The sequence below is a fragment of the Sminthopsis crassicaudata genome, chromosome 4 (genome assembly GCF_048593235.1).
Source record: "Sminthopsis crassicaudata isolate SCR6 chromosome 4, ASM4859323v1, whole genome shotgun sequence".
NCBI lineage: Eukaryota > Metazoa > Chordata > Mammalia > Dasyuromorphia > Dasyuridae > Sminthopsis > Sminthopsis crassicaudata.
In genome coordinates, this window is record NC_133620.1 from 31,520,528 (window position 1) to 31,538,103 (window position 17,576).

At 39.6% G+C, this 17,576-nt stretch overlaps 1 protein-coding gene across 2 annotated transcripts in view; it reads right to left on the reverse strand.

The window, feature by feature from the left end:
* The window catches only part of RPAP2 (RNA polymerase II associated protein 2), a 72,407-nt gene that overhangs the window by 18,179 nt on the left and 36,652 nt on the right, over positions 1-17,576 (reverse strand). The gene's annotated exons all lie outside the window — the stretch shown is intronic.

Consider the following 17,576-nt stretch of genomic DNA (forward strand, 5'->3'; position numbering starts at 1 on the left):
ACTGTATATAAAAGCACTCTGCAAATCTACTCTTCCACTGGTACATATGTTGGCTATTTATCAGGAGAAGGGAAGAGAGTGAGCATTTATGCAGAGCCTACAAATATGTGCTGGACTCTCACTGAGCCCAGAAGGGGATCCCCAGAAATTAACAGTGCACATCACTGGGGGGGGGGGGGAGTGAGGAGAGGAACTTAGGAAGGCTCCATGGAAGAGGCAGTCTGGGAGCTGGCTCATTACCAAGACCCTCCTTCCTCTCAAACTCTGGCTCCCCATCACCTCCTGGAGGTATCGGAATTCAGCCTGTCCCAAACCAAACTTGTTCTCTTTCCCCCATAGGGACCCTTCTTAACTTTCCTGCTTCTGTCAAGGCCCTCACCAGTCTTCCAGCCTTGTGTGTGACCTTCAAATCCTCCTGGCTCCACCACCATCACACACACATTGTGAGTTCTATTTCATTTCTGTGTTCTTCAAGGTCCTTATTTAACAGCTTCATGGGTCATGGTGGAACCTCCTCACAAGAATCGAGGCTCTTCTGGCTCTCCCTTCCCAGGAGCCCATGACCACACAGAACCAGTTTCTCCTTGGCCCATTAAAGGTTCACCTTCTCTCACCAGCACACAGCAGGGAGCTCTCCCAAGCCTGCATCCTCAAAGGCTTCTTTTTTTTCACCTCCTGTGGCACCTCTGAACAATGAGGATTTGGAGGCTCTCAGCCCTGGAGGGCACCTGGACCTTCTGTCCCGTCTCCCCTCAGAGCCCCCACTGCCACCAGATTTTTTCAGAGCACTTTGCCATCTTTGTTTCCTCAGTCTCACCTTGTACTAAGCAGGCCCTTGGCCCCTGACCCTTCTTAGGTCCCCTTTGACTTGGAAGGGGCTTTTCTTGGACCCCAGCCAACTTCTCACATAAACCCTGCAAGCCATCCTGACCCAGCTCCAGCCTCTGGTGCTCAGTAGCGATCTGAAATCGAGCCCTCTCCCCCTCCCTCTGACAGTGACCAACCCAAATAGTCAAGAACAAGAATGGAAAGTCAGGAGGCCTGGGTAACCTGAAAAGGTGTGTTGTATAGCCAGAAAGAAAGATGCCAGAGGTTGTAAACAGTGAACAGAGAATTAAGAAACACACTTCAGAGCTCTTGGAGGTCCCCTGCACCGAGCAGACACTCAATAAGCAAACTTAATAATGCAGAGGTAATTTCGCTGATCTAGTCTTAACATATTATGTCTTTATAACATTGGCTCAAGGAAACATCTAACAAATGTTGCTGAGAAAGGTTGCCTCTTTCTGAGACAGGGATCTGCCTACAGTGAAAACTTTCCATTAGAAAACATTAATCTTTGATAAATGCTCCTAATTCAACTAGCACATAACTATGTCCAGAAGATTTAAAGAGTTCTTCAGAATTTTGTTTGGGATGTTATTAGATATTGACATCAAGTAAATGTAGTAATTACCAACACCTACTACTGGGCTTATATCCCAAAGAGATCTTAAAGAGGAAAAGGGACCCATATGTGCAAAAATGTTTGTGGTAGTCCTTTTTGTAATGGCCAGAAACTGGAAAATGAATGGGTGCCCATCAGTTGGAGAATGCCTGAATTAATTGTGGTATGTGAAAGTTATGGAATATCATTGCTCTGTAAGAAATGATGAACACACTGATTATAGAAAGGCCTGGAGAGACTTACATGAACTGAAGCTGAGTGAAATGAACAGAACCAGGAGATAATTGTACACAACAACAAAACTATATGAGGATCAATTCTGATGGACGCAACTATCTTTGGCAATGAGAGGATCCAATTCAGTCCCAATTGATCAGTGATGAACAGAACCAGCTACACCCAGCGAAAGAATGAGTATGGACCACAACATAGCATTTGCACTCTTTCTGTTAATGTTTGCTTGCATTTTTGTTTTTCTTCCCAGGTGATTTTTGTCTTCTTTCTAAATCCAATTTTTCTTGTGCAAAAAGATATATACATATAATGTATTTAACATATACTTTAACATGTTTAACATGTATGGGACTGCCTGCCATCTGGAGGAGAGGGTGGAAGGAAGGAGGGGGAAAGTTGGAACAGAAATTTTTGCAAGAGTCAATGTTTAAAAATTACTCATGCATATGTTTTGTCAATAAAAAGCTATAACTTTAAAAAGTAATTACCAACACCTACATGATAATAAATTGTTTTGTAATCATTCCTTCTATCCTCTCAGTTCATAAGAAGCACAGTTAAAAATTTGGGAGTAAATTTTTAAAATTAAAAACAAGTTTTTAATATCCCAAACATAATTTAAAAATTTTAATATTTTATTTTCCTCATTACATGAAAAAACAATTTTCAACTTAAAAAAAATTGTTCTTTAAATTTAACATTTAATTTTAAATTAAATTTTAAAATTTTGAATTTCAAATTCCAGAGCACTGAGTCCAAAAGCACGCCTCACTGTGAGGCCTCTGGACTGAAGACTGATTTGCAGGAGAAGGCATTTATTATTTCTAAACTCACTTCATTACTGTATTGTAAAACAATTGGCCTGTTACCAGAATCAGCAGGCTGGCCTCAGAGATAGAAACAGAGTAGTGGGTTTTGTTGTTGTTGTTTTGTTTTGTTGTGAGGCAATTGGGGTTAAGTGACTTGCCCAGGGTCACACAGCCAGGACGTGTTAAGTGTCTGAGGCCAGATTTGAGCTCAGGTCCTCCTGACTTCAGGGCTGGGGCTCTCTCCACTGCGTCCCCTAACTAGTTGATTTTTTAAAACTTCAATTTTATTTTCAATTCTGAATTCTCTCTCCCACTCACAGAGAAAGACTGGGGAGAGGAGAGAGCAGATGCAAGAAGCTAACAGGATAACAAGGCGGCAGCTTGGGAGACTGCTGGGCTAGGTGGGGGGAGCAGGAGGAGCCGGACAATGGGAGACAAAAATGAGAGACAGAGAAAGCAGCAGAGGTGGGAGCTCACAGCTTCCTGGGGCCTTTTACGGGGACAACCTACCGAGACACATCCATTGCAGGGGGGGAGGAGTGGATTTTCATTCTGATGGTGAGGGGGCAGAGCCTTGGATACTAATAAGTGTCTGACTGAATAAATTGATGGTGGCCCTGAATCACCAAGAGGTTGGAGAAAATTCCCCTGGAGGGTCATGAGAGAATCTATTGTAGAAAGGTTTCTATTTAAAAGGGAAAATTCTGGAACTTAAGGGTGGCATTCTTAGTTATCCAGGAAATGATTTACAGGTAACACCCCACTGATACTGGGTAAATGACAGTTACTAAACATATGTAGACCTAAGAATAGTGATGATGAGAGCTGATATTTCCATCTGTTTCCAAGATCTTCAAAAAGTTTCTAAGAGGAAGGTCAGGCAAGTATTATCCTCATTTTACAGATGAGGTAATCGAAGCTAAGGGAAAATGACTTATCCAAAGTTACACATCCAGCACATGATCACTCTAAATTCAGAACTCTTTTTCCTTTCTGTCAGCTAAGAATAAAATGCAATAGTGACCAACTTCAGAATATCTGGGTCGAGTCCTGCCTCAGAAACCAAGGTTCTGTTGGACCATACAATTCATTTCATTTGGGTTAGCCTCAGTTTACTCACCTGAGAATATTCCCATCCTCTACCTCACCTGTTTGTTGAGAACAAAGCACTGAGCAAAATTTAAAATGCTTTGTAAATGTGAGGATGTTTTGTTATTACTATTAAGCAGGACTCTTCCAGAATTTCTCTCATCCTCTTTTTAGCTTTAAAAGCCCTACATCGGCAGGCCCCTTTTCCTACTTGTTCTACTTGTCCTCCCTCTTCCCCCAGCAGGGACCACAAGGCCCTACTTCCCCACCTCTCTCCTGGGCATCACCCAGGGGTACAATGTTCTCCCTCTTCCCTTACCTTCTTGAAATCAGAACCTCAGCTCAACAGTACCTCATGCATGAGGAAGGCCTCATGTGATCCACCTCAGGACTTCCAAAGTAACTTGCCTTTATTTTGAATAAACTTTTGTATGTTTTACACAATCGTGAATGATTAATCTTTAAAGTCTTTGATTACAATGTTCTATAAGATTATCAATAAAGACTGAAAAATTCTGGTAAATATCTATTTTTGAATATATCCCTATATTCAAATATGAAGTCTCAGCAAAACCTAATTTGTAAAAATACAAAACCTCTATTATATGATTATTATTTGCCACCTGACTAACATATCCCATATTCTGTGCCCTTTCCCCTTCTTCCCCCAAACCATATCTGGCATTTATGAGCTGTTTCTTAAGTTCTGCAGCACTAAAAAAGACCACATTACCCTGGGTAGAGGCTGGCAGTGTTTGCAGGGCTGGGCAGCTCTGGGGGCACACCTGCCGTGCCTAGGCCAGATTAGGGATCACTTTTACTGACAATCAGCTGCCAGCCACCACAGATAAGAAACTTGGGCAGATTATAGTTCAAAGAAAGTGTATCAATGGGAGGCTTATTACCCCAAGCCTTTCATCACAAAAGAGGCAAAAATCAGGAAGTGAAAAGAGAATAAACATCATCTGAGAGCAGCTTTTTTTCAGTTCCTTAAATATGATTTTGCTAAGAGAAATTCCATGTAGAATGCCTGAGTCCTAGAGTTACCTTGTACAAAATGGATGGGACAAAAATGGATGCCCCAGATAAAACTGAAGTAACACAAAAAGTAAGTTGGTGGAAAAAAATATCTATGGATTTTTATAAACCAAGTGGATTCACTGTCTGATTAAGAGTCTCATAGCTCACACTTTGCCTGTGGCCTCTACTAGTAATTTTGCTCCCTTATCAGCATCTTCAGGTGCTGCTATCAATCATTTATTTCATCATTAAAAAGAACTATCGGTGTATCTTATCTTGGATGACCAGTGCAGAAGGGAAGGCGACAGGCTTCCCATTCCCATTATTCAACCCACTTCTTTGCTAATATTTCTACATTAATCTCCTCCCTGACCAGATTATAGGAGTAACAGCTCTGGCAAGGAAGGGCCTCAACTACTCTAAATAAATGGATCTTAATTCTCTATAAATGTGCCAGGTTTTTTTTTTTGTTTGTTTGTTTGTTTTTTGGTTTCTAGATCTGCTGTTAGCAGGTTTCTAAAATATTCTGCCTTTTTCCATTGACAACCAACTACTTTCACCAAACCAAAACTAAGGTGGCAATTTTCCCAAGTCATTTCTCACCCTAAATAAAAACAAAGCACCTCAGGTCTGTGACCTTACGTTACTTAAAGGTCCTGTGCCTCAGTTTCCTCAAAGAGGGGATGGCCTTTAAAGTTTATCCCAGTTCTAAATCGGCGATCCTCTCTATCCAGCTAAAAGTGCTCTCTCGTCCGATTTCTTCATCTTATGGATAAAGAAAAGCAGGTCCAAGGTCTCACTGAGGGTTAGCGTCAGCAGGACTGGGAGGGAATCTATTTCCTCTGACTCCAAAGTCAGCAGCTTTCCCATGACACCATGCACTAAAAAGGTTTTCTGCTATCATGATCCTGTAGGGTTTATGCTTTGGGACCCCGGCTGTTTTAAGACAATGGAGGCAACAACAGGTATTGTAAGAACTGGATGGAATCCCTGGCACTGACTGTACAGGAGCTGTGCAGCTTTGGGCTACTTATTTAGCTTCTGTGGGTCTCAGTTTGCTTGTCTGTAAATGGGAATAACAGTATTTGAGGTACCCATTACAGTGTGAATGTGAGGTTCAAATGAGGTAAAAGATATGTAAATGCTTTAGGGACCTTGAAGAACAACATAAATGTCAGCTTTGACTATTGTCAGACTGAGATTTGAGCATATTGGACACTCCACAAATGCTGGTGCACAGAATGAAATACCTGACTTTTTTATTTAAAAAAAAAAAAAAGTTTTATTGATGACTTTTTATGTCACAGTTATCACTGGAAAAAAATCCTCCAGACTGAATTCTTCCCCATTTAAAAAAAAAAAAATTAGTTAAGCAAACGTTTGGCACAGAGACTACTACAGTTGTCCTGTTAGCACCAAGCCTCTCTGATGCAACTAGGAACTTGGCTTCTTTTTAGCAATATTTTAATTTGCTTTGTTGTAGTCACGGCGAATTTTCTGTTCATGTAAGTCTTTCTATGGACCACAGTCCTCCCTGCCTTCTTCTCATTTTCAACCTCTTCTTCTCTACTGCTTTCTCCCTATGGTAGTCAAATATATCCAAGACTCCTTATCCTTTTCCCATAGTCCCTCCAGCATTCATCACCTTCCTTCTTTGTCAACTTCGCCAATCTGATGGGTGGGAGGTGCTCCTCAAGCTAGTTTTATGGGCATTTCTCTAATTAGTGATCTGGTTTATTTTTTTTCATTTTGACTACTGACTGGATTTCTTCCTCTGCCTGCTCAGAAATTGCCATTGACTCCTCCTCAGCTGGGAAATGAACTGCCAAATCTGTTTCTGTCTTGATAACATCTCTCCTATCTGACACCACCTCATTTGCACAATCAGCATCACCAGTTCTTGCCTAGATGGCTCTCGAATCCTAATTGTTCTCCCTGTCTCACATCTCTCACCAATGTCAAAGTAACTTCTTAAGTACACGTTGGACCATGCGACTTCCCTATTTAATCTCACTGGCTTTCTCTTGCTTCTTGGACCAAATATCTGCTTATCTTTTAAAGCCGTTCACAACCTGGCTCCAAACTATCTTTCAAATATTACTGGACATCATTCCTCCTTCTTACTGCTCTGGGGGTCTCCTTTCTGCTTCTCTTTTATTGCATTTCAATGCATTTGCACATGTCTCACATGTGTGGAATAAACTCTGCTCTTTACCACTGCCTCATAAAATCCCTCTCTTTTCTGAAAATGCAACTCTAACATCCTCTTTAGCCTTTAGTCTTTCTTGATTCACTCCCTCCTCAACTGCTAGTATCCTTCCTTTTAAAGTATCTTGTGTTTTAAGATATTTTAAATATAAAAAATACTTTGTACATATATTTTGTCTTAATTAATTTTATATCTGATATATTTGCTTATATTATATATGTACTTTATATATATATATATATATGTATATATATATATATATATACTTATCTCCCCTATTAGAGAGTAGGAGTTGTTTGATTCTTTGTACCTTCTATTCCCAGAACCTGGCACACAGCAGACACAATGTTTACTGTTTACTAAGTGATATAAATGACCATTTAAAAACATACTCCAAATCTCAAATAAAGGAAATGCAAATTAAAACCACTCCAAGGTTTCATTCTAGACCTTAAAAATTAGTGAAGAAGGGGAAGTCAAAGTTGGATGGGATCTAGGGGGAGAGAAAGACACTAACATATTGTTTGTGAAACTACAAGTTGATCTAAGTGCGCCGGATATCAATTTGGAATTATGCAAGTGACTAAATTATCAAAACTGCCTGTTCATATACACTGACCATTTATCAATTAGGGAATGATTCATTTTTATAAATTTGCCTGAGTTTCCTACATATTTGAGAAATTAGGCTTTTATAAAGAAATTTGCTCCAAATTTTCCTTCTAAGTTTGAATGTACTGGTTTTGTTTAAGCAAAACATTTTAATTTCAGGTAATCAAAATTATCTATATTCTCTGATCTAGCAACTACATTCTTGGGGAAATTCCCCGAGGAGAACAAAAGAAAAAAGCAAAAGTCCATTGCAAATCACAACATTCATAATCCTTAGCAAAAACTGGAAGGAAAAGTCGGTGACCATCATTTGGTAGATGGCAGACTTGAGAATCCTAGACATGAACCTTACTTATCCTCCTTGATGGTTCTGTAGCATTTAGTACTAATGATCATTCTCTCTTCCTAGATATTAGCTCCTCTGGGTTTTCATTATACTCTCCTGGTGTTCTTTCTCTGACTGCTTCTTAGTCTCGTTTGCCACATTATAGGGTATATCCTTCCCTCTATCTATGGGCATACCTCTCTGCCATACTGTAGGGAGTGCAGTAGGGCTGCCACATTGTTTCAAAAAGACTATTTTATGAACACCTCACATGACTGTCAGAAAAAGGACACTCTTAAGATCTCTCTCAAGAAATTGAGAACTGACTGTATGACATGGGAGATGCTGGCATAGTCTGCCCAGCATGGCAAGCCCTCATCAGAGAAAGTGCTGTGCTCTGTGAGCAAAGCAGAATTGAATTAGCCCAGAAGAAATGGGAGCTGCTCGAGGTCAGAGGATCCACCCCAAATGTTCATGGGGACTTTGTGTCTAGCCTGTGTTGGAACATTTGTAGGGATCTAATCATCCAAGTCAGACACACTAATTTGACTCTAACACAGTGATGTCATCTGGATCCTCTTCGAGAACCAAGGACAACGATCAAACAACTCTGTCCATCCCTAGTCATATCCTAAGTTCTAGCCCTAGTTTTTTTGTTTTTGTTTTTTAAATACAGATGAGTAAACTGAAGTCCCTCAAGAAAATCACTAATCCAATGACGGTACCAAAATCTGAATTCTAGAAACCTTAGTTCTTACCCTAGTGTTTTTTTAATATTACTATTATTTTTAAAATTCATTAAAATTTTTTTGAGTTTTAAATTCAAACCTTCTCTCTTACCCTTCCCTTACCCACTGAGGAGGTAAGAAATGTGGTATCAATTATACATGTGAAATCATGTAAGATATATTTTCCTTTAGCCAGGTTGCTTTTAAAAAAAAGCAAGGAAAAATAATTTTTAAAAATCATGCTTTAAATCTGTATTCAAGATTCCATTAGTTTTCTCTCTGGAGGTGAAAAGAATTTTTCATCATAAATCTTTTGGCATTATTTTAGAGCATTGTATTGCTCAGAATAGCCAAGTCATTTACAGCTGATCATCACAAAATATTGCTATTACTGTTTAAAGTATTCTCTTCATTGTGTCACTTCATTTTCCATCAGTCTTCCCAGATTTTTCTGATATTATCTTGCTCACCATTTCTTACAGCACAATAATATTACATTATAAACATATTACATATTACTTAGCCATTCCCCAATTGATGGGTATCTCCTCAATCTTTGTCACTACAAAAAGAGTTGTTCTATATATTTCTGAACATATAGATCCTTTTCATATAAATCCTTTTCCTTTATTCTTTGATCTCTTTGGGCTAAGGATCCAGTAATGGTATTGCTGGGTCAAAGGATATGCACAGTTTCATTGCCCTTTGGGCATAGTTCCAAATTCCAGAATGGTTGAATCAGTTTACAACTCTACTAAAAGATTATTAGTGTCTCAATCTTTCCTTATATTCTCCAACATTTATTATTTTCCTTTTTTAAAATCTTTTTTGGTGATCTAATAGTTGTGAAGTGGATCCTTAGAATTGTTTTAATTTGCATTTCTCTAATAGTAGTGGTTTAAAACGTTTTTCCATGTGACCATAGATAACTTTGATGATTTCTTCTGAAAATTGCCTGTTCATATACTTTGACTATTTATCAATTAGGAAATGACTCGTTTTTATAAATTTGCCCAAGTTTCCTATATATTTGAGAAATGAGACCTTTATCAGAGAAATTTGCTGCAAATTTTCCTCTTGGTTTCCTGCTTTCTTTCTAATCTTGAATGTATTGGTTTTTTAAAATTTAAGTTAATCAAAGTTATCCATTTTAATTCCTGTTATCTTCTTGATTTCTCTTATCCATAGATCTGACCAGTACAATTTTTTGTGCTCCCCTAATTTGCTTATGTCACTCTTTTTGTCTAAATCATGTGGCCATTTTGACTTGAGCATAGCATACAGTGTGAGATGTTGTTCTATGCCCACTTTCTGATAAATTGCGTTCTAGTTTTCCCAGAAGTTTTTGTCAAATAGTGAGCTCTTGTGCCAAAAGCTTGGATTTTTTGGTTTATCAAACACCAGATTACTATGGTTATTTTCTAATATTCTTGGAATGTTTATGGTCTAACCTTTCTATTGAGGATATGGTTACATTTGTGCACATAAATTTATATATTTTCTTGGTTTATTAGCAAGTGATTATAGATCAAAGTGAGGTGATCAAAGGCCCCCTGCACAAGCTACAGATGATCATCATGGTGGGAGAAGTTTCCTCATCAAACTGCTAGTCTAAGTGGAAATCTGGAATCCTGAATGAAAACTGAGACACAACAGAGCTCCGGCTCTGGTGGGAGTTTCTGTCATTCTACTCTCAAGTGGAAAGTTAAAAATACTGGATGGAAAGCCTAGCCGGTGATGAAGTTTGCTCTTCTGGGCTACCCCAGTGACTATTCTACCACGGTTTTAAAGGCCATTTTGCTAAATTCATTCCAAAACCATTATCTAGAGAATATAACTGAGATAAAAGAAAAACTCTGATTGCGAGAAATGCTGTTAGTCAAATCCACTGACATGTTTTTCTTATAACAGATGGCTTATGCTTTGACGGTGTTTGCATTTAATGCATTAAAGGTTACCTATTAATAAGGAAGCAGGGATGCTTTCTATTGCTATTTCTAATTATAAAAGAAACAAGTTCTTTATAACTCACTTTATGATGATAAACTGCAATGAAGTTTATTTAAAGGGTGGGCCTGATATGACTAAAATTTTATATCTAAATCCTGTTTCTGGCAGGCCTTTAGAGACAGAGCAATGGGAGCTAACATCTTAGACACTAAACTCTTAGATATTTAGGGCACAAAACAATTAGGTAGGAAATAGATATAGCAAACCAGCTAGCTATCTACATATCTATTCTATGATCTCTATATAAATTATTTCACACCTAATTCATGCCCTAAATATATAAATATATGTATAATACATTGATGTATATCTATTGCACAAAATATATGCAACACACAACATACAATATTTATTGATTGACACAGTCCTTACATTATGGGAAAAATCTTGGGAGAAATGAGCAACATAATTTGTTTTTATGTAGGGTTGATCGAAAAAACATTTGGAATTCAAGATAAGAAAGCTGTAATTGGGTCAGAGATTTGGAAATAGAAGGGATCTCTGAGGTTTTCTATTTTAAGCCTTTATTTCATAGATAAACTGAGCCCTACAGAGGTACCTAAAGTTTGTCCTTACAGGTAGCAAAGTGACTGACCAAGAGACTGGAACCCAAACACTCTGATGCTAGATCTGCCACTATGATAAATGGAAAGGATTTGGCATTCTCCCATACCTCATACAAATCCCAACAAGAATCTTTTCCCACTTCTGGCCCATTCTTTCCATGTCTCAGTGTTCTCATGGAGATAAGTGGAAGAGAAGTAGCTTGGACCAGGAGCTCTGATTTGACAGGAGCTAAGCGGTCGGTCAGCTAGATTTATGAAGCACCAACTGGGCACCACAAACTTGCTAATAAATTCTGGGAATACAGAAAAAGACAATCTCTGTTCTTGGGGAGATCACAGATTAGTCAGGAAGAGAAGACGTCAATGGCTATGTGCAAACAAAGTCTATACAAGATAAAGTGGGTGTGATTGCAGAGAGAAGTGTTAAGATTAAGGAAGACTAGGAAGGGCTTCTGGCAGAAAGGGACATTTAAGCCAGGGAAGTAGAAACACAGTGTGTAGACAAGAGGAAGATGTAACAAAGATAATAAGGGCCAGAAATGGCATGATCCTGGAGCTAGTAGGGAGCCACTGGGATTGAATGAACAGGTTGGGGATGACATGCTCAGATCTATATTTTAGGAAGGCCAATATGATAGCTGATTGGATGGGAGTGGGGAGAGATCTGAGGTGTTCAGAGCAGTCAGCAAATTATCACAATGTTCCAGGTGCAAGATGAAAAGGGAAATAGTAGTCACAAAAGTTAGTGTGAAGAGGAAATGACACAATCATTATGGAAGGTCCTTCCTCGTTCCTTTTTTTTTTTTTTTTTTTTTTTTTGTCTTTTTGCTGAGGCAATTGGGGTTAAGTGACTTGTCCAGGGTCACACAGCTAGGAAGTGTTAAGTGTCTGAGATCTAGCTGCCCCCCTCGTTTTCTTGTAAGTCCCAGTTTTATTTCTACTTCTGGCATGAGGCCTTAAAATTCACAACAGTATTTCACTTTTCTGAATATATTATGAACATGTTGTGATGACATGATAACCTACTACTACTACTACTACTACTACTACTACTACTACATTTATGCTTATAAATTTACAAAACATCTTGTTTTGGAGAGAATAAAAGGTAAAAAAAAATGACTTTTTCTGGGACAAAACCCCCAATATTTTCAAAAACATCAACCCATTGTTTTTGCCCCTTAGTAAACAAGTGCACTAATCTAAATGTCTAAACATCAAACACAACCAGAGATCATGAGACTAGAAATGTTTAAATTCCATTTCAGAAAATGTTCTGAATCACCATGAGACAGTCACATCAGAGGTTCTCATTTGTTTTCCTCTTAAACTCTAACAAATAATTGAGCACCTCTCTCATTGCGGTCCTCAGTGATCTATAGTCTTTCCCCCCCTTTTGAACACTGTTAGTCTCATTATGAACTAATCTAAAGAAATCAAAATTCTTTTGTGTACATTATCCATAAAGTAATGAGATATACAGAATTCCATGGCAAACAAAACCAAGATTTTGTACAAGCAAAATCCCATCTCTGAGGAGCAATTCAAACTGTGTATGTGTGTTGCTTGGTATGAAATGGACCCAGATCACACAGAAAAGTTCTTTCTGCCCATGAACCTATGTGGTAGATTCTAGAAGCACAAGAAACTGACTTCAAGGCCCATATATCAGAGCAAATGTCAAAAGTCAGGACAGACAAATTCCAGTTTGGGAATCACCTGCTCCTATAACACACGCAGAAATAAACAATGGGATTTTTGCCTCCTGACCAGAATATCGCCATGGCCTCTCTGACTCTGAAGCTGCAAGCTTCTGTTACAACATGCACAAGCTATCAAATGATTGGAACCTGATTATCTACAGCCATATTTAAAGAGGTGTGAATATGGCACCACTTTCGGAGAAATGCTCCAGAAACCTGCCCATGTGGGTGCATTTCTAAGGATCCAGCCATTGCTCTTTCACAGTAGGAGGGGTCACTACTTCACCAAGAATCAGCGAGGGCCAGGCTATAAAAACAGGCTGCCAGGGGAACAGGCCTTCGTCAGCTCCTTCCTTTCATGCCTGGTGACTCTAGAGGGAAATTCTCCAGAGTGTCTCTCTGTAGCCGTTTACCTAAAGTGGCTGCACGTGTCCACTGATGGCTTTTGTTTGGTGATCACGGCCATGTCAGACTTGTTTAATTACCACTTCCCAAGGCTTACACGCTACTCCCTAAACAGCCAAGGCAGCTCTAAAGCTTTTAGAGGGAATACACCATTGCACAGGCCTTGCCCATGAAGTGGACCACAGTTCACTGGAACCAGCCAGTTCAAATAAACAAAATGGAAACAGACATTTCTAGCAAACTATCTTGAAAGCTTTCCATTAGTCTCTATCAGGGGTATAGGATGAGAACAGCAAGAGTCCATGTTGGAATGGCCTATGTCTCTTCTTCCCTTTTAGTCTTTCCTGGTAATGATGAATAGGTCTTTTTCTGCTTCATTTGATATCCCTATGAAAAACAACATATGAGTCTCTCTCTCTCTGACTTCCCACTGAGCTTATGTGACCCTTCCTGGAATGTATAACTAATGGTAGCCAACCAGAATTCAAGGGAGTGGCCTACCGACCAAACTTCTCCAATTGAATTTGGGAAGAATGAAAACGTTTAAAGTAGAAAACACCTGAGGTTCTAGCCCTGCTGGTAATTTGTGTTCATGATGCTTGGCCAATTGCAAATATATGCAGCTCTTAGGAGTAGTCTTACAGCACATGTGTGAACTTCTATTGGTCACTTTCCCACAAAGCTTATCCCTGGCTCTGAGATTCAGTCCCTCTCCAGAGGGTCCCTCAGTGGTAGGCCAGCACCAGCTCTGATCTCTAGGGGTCCTTGGATTAGAGGTTCATGGCAGTGGATGAGGGGAGAATTAAGGGCAGAGCTGATGACCGCAAAAAGAAAAGTGGGGGGAAAAGAGCATGGGACAAAGTTAGGGTGTCTCTTTCCACTGAAAAGTCCTTGGAATTGGCTGGTTCTGTCCTCCAAATGCTTATCCTAAGTACAAACACATCACATACTCTTTATGATGGTTGACTATGTAAAAAAAACTCATCCCAGGTGCTAGGGAGAAAAACACAAGCAGCAGCAACTCCTGCTACCTGGAAACACATTCTACTGTGGGGAATGAAGCAACCAAGAGCACAAAAACATGAGGGGAAAACTTGCTTCTGTAGATTCAATGGCATGTGCAAGTAAGCGTGGGCTCCCATAAAGGCTTGGTGCGAAGGGAGGCCACTGGGGATGATGATAAGGCTGCCCAACAAAGCCAAGACTGTGGGTTCCATGTTACAGACTAACAAGTTGCTCTTCCTAAAAGGAGACTTACAATGAGCAGAAGGCAGCAGGAAAACAGCTCACCTCACTGCTCTGCCATCCCACAGAACTGACTGGTGAACACTTCAGAGTCACAGATTAACAGGCACCCAAGTCTCAGGAAGTGGAGGGACGCTGCTTCTTCCTCCTGCCCTGGAAAGGGGCTTCTCGGATGGGCCGCACTAGCTTGCGTGCCTTGGTAGGCCAAGGACCAGCCCGGCCCTATCCAACGACCAGTTTAGTGTTCTGGCCACAACTGATCATACTCCATCCAGCAGGGAGGTGGGAAGTGGAGAGAATATAAGACTTGGAGTTGGAAAGGCCTGAATTCAAATCCTTAATCGGACACTAGGTGTAAATGATTGTGTGCCTCAGTCTCGTCATCTATAAAATGGGGTTGATAAAAACCCCTTCCTCCCAAGATGGTTATGAGGATCAAGTGACATCAACTTTGTAAAGTGATTTGCAAACCTTAAGGCACCATGTAAATGCTGGTGGCATTTAGGGTAGATGGAAGCATTTTCATCGAGGAGATCAAAGATTCCTAAATGCCTGAAGGAGGTGACCTCAAGAGCATGCTAGAATGGAGTCAACAGGGGACCTCTGCTCTAGGGAACCTTGCTAATCATGTCTACAAAAAGGCAGCCATTAGGCTCTTCTTCCAGAACATGTTCCCTTCCTTTACTGCCACATGGCTTCTTTGGAAAACCAGCTTCCACTTGTAACATTTTGAAGGATGGAAGCTTTTCCAGGAACATAACAGCTGCTAATCAACATTCTTGACTATTTCAAGAACCCCTCTACTCCATCCCCGGCCCATGCCCTCTTTTATACTCTGACCTATCAAACCCTCCACCTGTTCAAGACCAGTAATTACTTCTACCCAACTTCAGACAGCCACCTGGAGTTCAGCACATGGTGGCCATCCCACTGCCTCACTGCCCACAGAGGGCCCTCGGTTCCCTGGTTCATCTTGACTGACCCAGCCCACTTGCCCACTCTGATTTCACTTAATTATGGGTCACCTCCATCCCATAGATGGCACTTTTAATATCCCCCTATTCGCTTCCCGCCCTTCCCTGGATCTCGCATCCCAACCTATGATTCGTCTTCTCTGGCTAACCAACGTCGGGATTCTCTATTCTTGAGCACTGGCTTTCTTGAAGACTTACAAAGTAACATTGGCATGAGAAATCATCCAGAAGTTGTATTCAAATGGGCCAGTGACCTCCTTCATCATCCACTGTGAAGATCACAAGTGATCTCTGCTAGCCCAACCTGGGCACCTCTTAGCCAATTCTCCCACAAAGTCACCCGTGATGATTTGCACAAATATTATCTTAAGAAACTGAAAAACTTCTGCCTGCTCTCTCATGACCCAGATCAGCCAGCTTTTGGATCCACTGATTTAAGCAGTTCCAAGTCTTCCTAACTGTATTAATATTTAACACACATCTATCAAAAAGTTATTATTTTTGAGAGCCCAATGGATTTTGGAAGGAATATAGGATTTAGAAGACTTATATAGATTTCAATATGACTTTTTCTCTAATATCACATGCAATGATTTGAAAAAGGGATGGTGTACCAGCATCTGTACTGTTCATAAGACAACCAAGCCATTCTTAAGAAAATAACCTTTGCCTTACTGACTTTTAAGAAAGCAGGATTCTGAGATTACTACTGTATTGGGATCTCTCATTTGGCAGGAAGAATACTGTTTCTCCTTTACTACAATTAAATTAAGTACACTTAAAATAGTTCCCACAAAAGATTTATCATGAAACATCAGAGAACAAGGGAACAAAGACACTAATATTTTTTGTAAGTAACCAAAATATTCACAAATTTCATGAAATGTGAAGAACTCTGAAAAATTCATAAGATCTGTTACACAAATTACCAAGTCAACTGGAAGCCTGAATGGTAAAAATGACAAAAGATTTGTTCTTATGGTTGATAAAAAATTTATACAAGGCCTTAAGTAAAGTTACTTTCTGTGTTCTGATTTAATGAATCAGATGAGCAGTAGGTGGGCAGGCTGACCCAGACAGAGCCAGCTCGCTGAAGCCTGTGCTAATAATGCCCGGTACAGCCTTCCTTGGGACAGTAAAGCCAGAACAATGTGTCAGACTGAAGCAATATCAAAGGAAGTGCAAGTGGGGCTGGGCAGGCTTGTGTTGGCCCATGACACTCCTTGACTTGGGAATGGCTGCTAAGTACTCTTATGTCCTACAGGCTTCAGTGACCCAATAAGCCCCAGAGCATCCGTGGCAGCAGTGTGGTAATAAATGGTCCCTGAAATAAGATTTTTGCAATTTTGTAATTCAAGCTGAAAAACACAAAGATTACTTGATGGTTTTAACCCTATTGAAAGGCTCAGCCTGAGAACTCACCAGTGATTTCTTAAAAGGCGAATCTGTGTTAAATGTTTTATGTGGGTTTGTGTAGCAGGATTGTTTTTATTTCTTTTAAGTGCATTGAACTTTAAAATTTCATATTAACTGGGGAAAATGGGGTCTACTGGGAGTTCCTGGATGCCATTAATGATAAAATATGTGGAAGAGAGATGAAATCTTATCAGCTAGGGGAGTATGTCAGAGATACCTAAACGACGAGACTTTAGTGGGATAACCACTAAAATGTTTTCATTCAATACCAAACGCACATTGATGGCTTTGTCTTTCAGCTTCCCAATTTCCAAAACTTTTCTATTTCAAAAGGGATTAACTAAAATAGCCTTTACTACAATTTATTCAAACTGAAAGTTTAAAAGAATGCAAAAATAAAGGGATTGGGAGATATATACTTGTACACCCCCCCCATATATCTGTATGCCTCTATCCATCCATCCATCCATCTCCATATCATATATACCTCAGCATATACACACACAAATTATAAATCATTTAAGAAAGTAATATTCTGCTCATCACAGAGGAGGGTAAAGCATGGCACAGAGAAAATTTAGAACTTTTGTAACTCAGTTTGTAAAGTTAATAATGGCATTTTCTTTTCAAATAAAATTTTTTTCAAAGCTGCATGGCTTTTGAACAACAATATGGCAACACGCACATATGTATGTAAACGTACATATATACATATATATATATACACTCATTCATTCATATATGTACATATATGTATACACAGAAGCTATAGAATATTACTTAA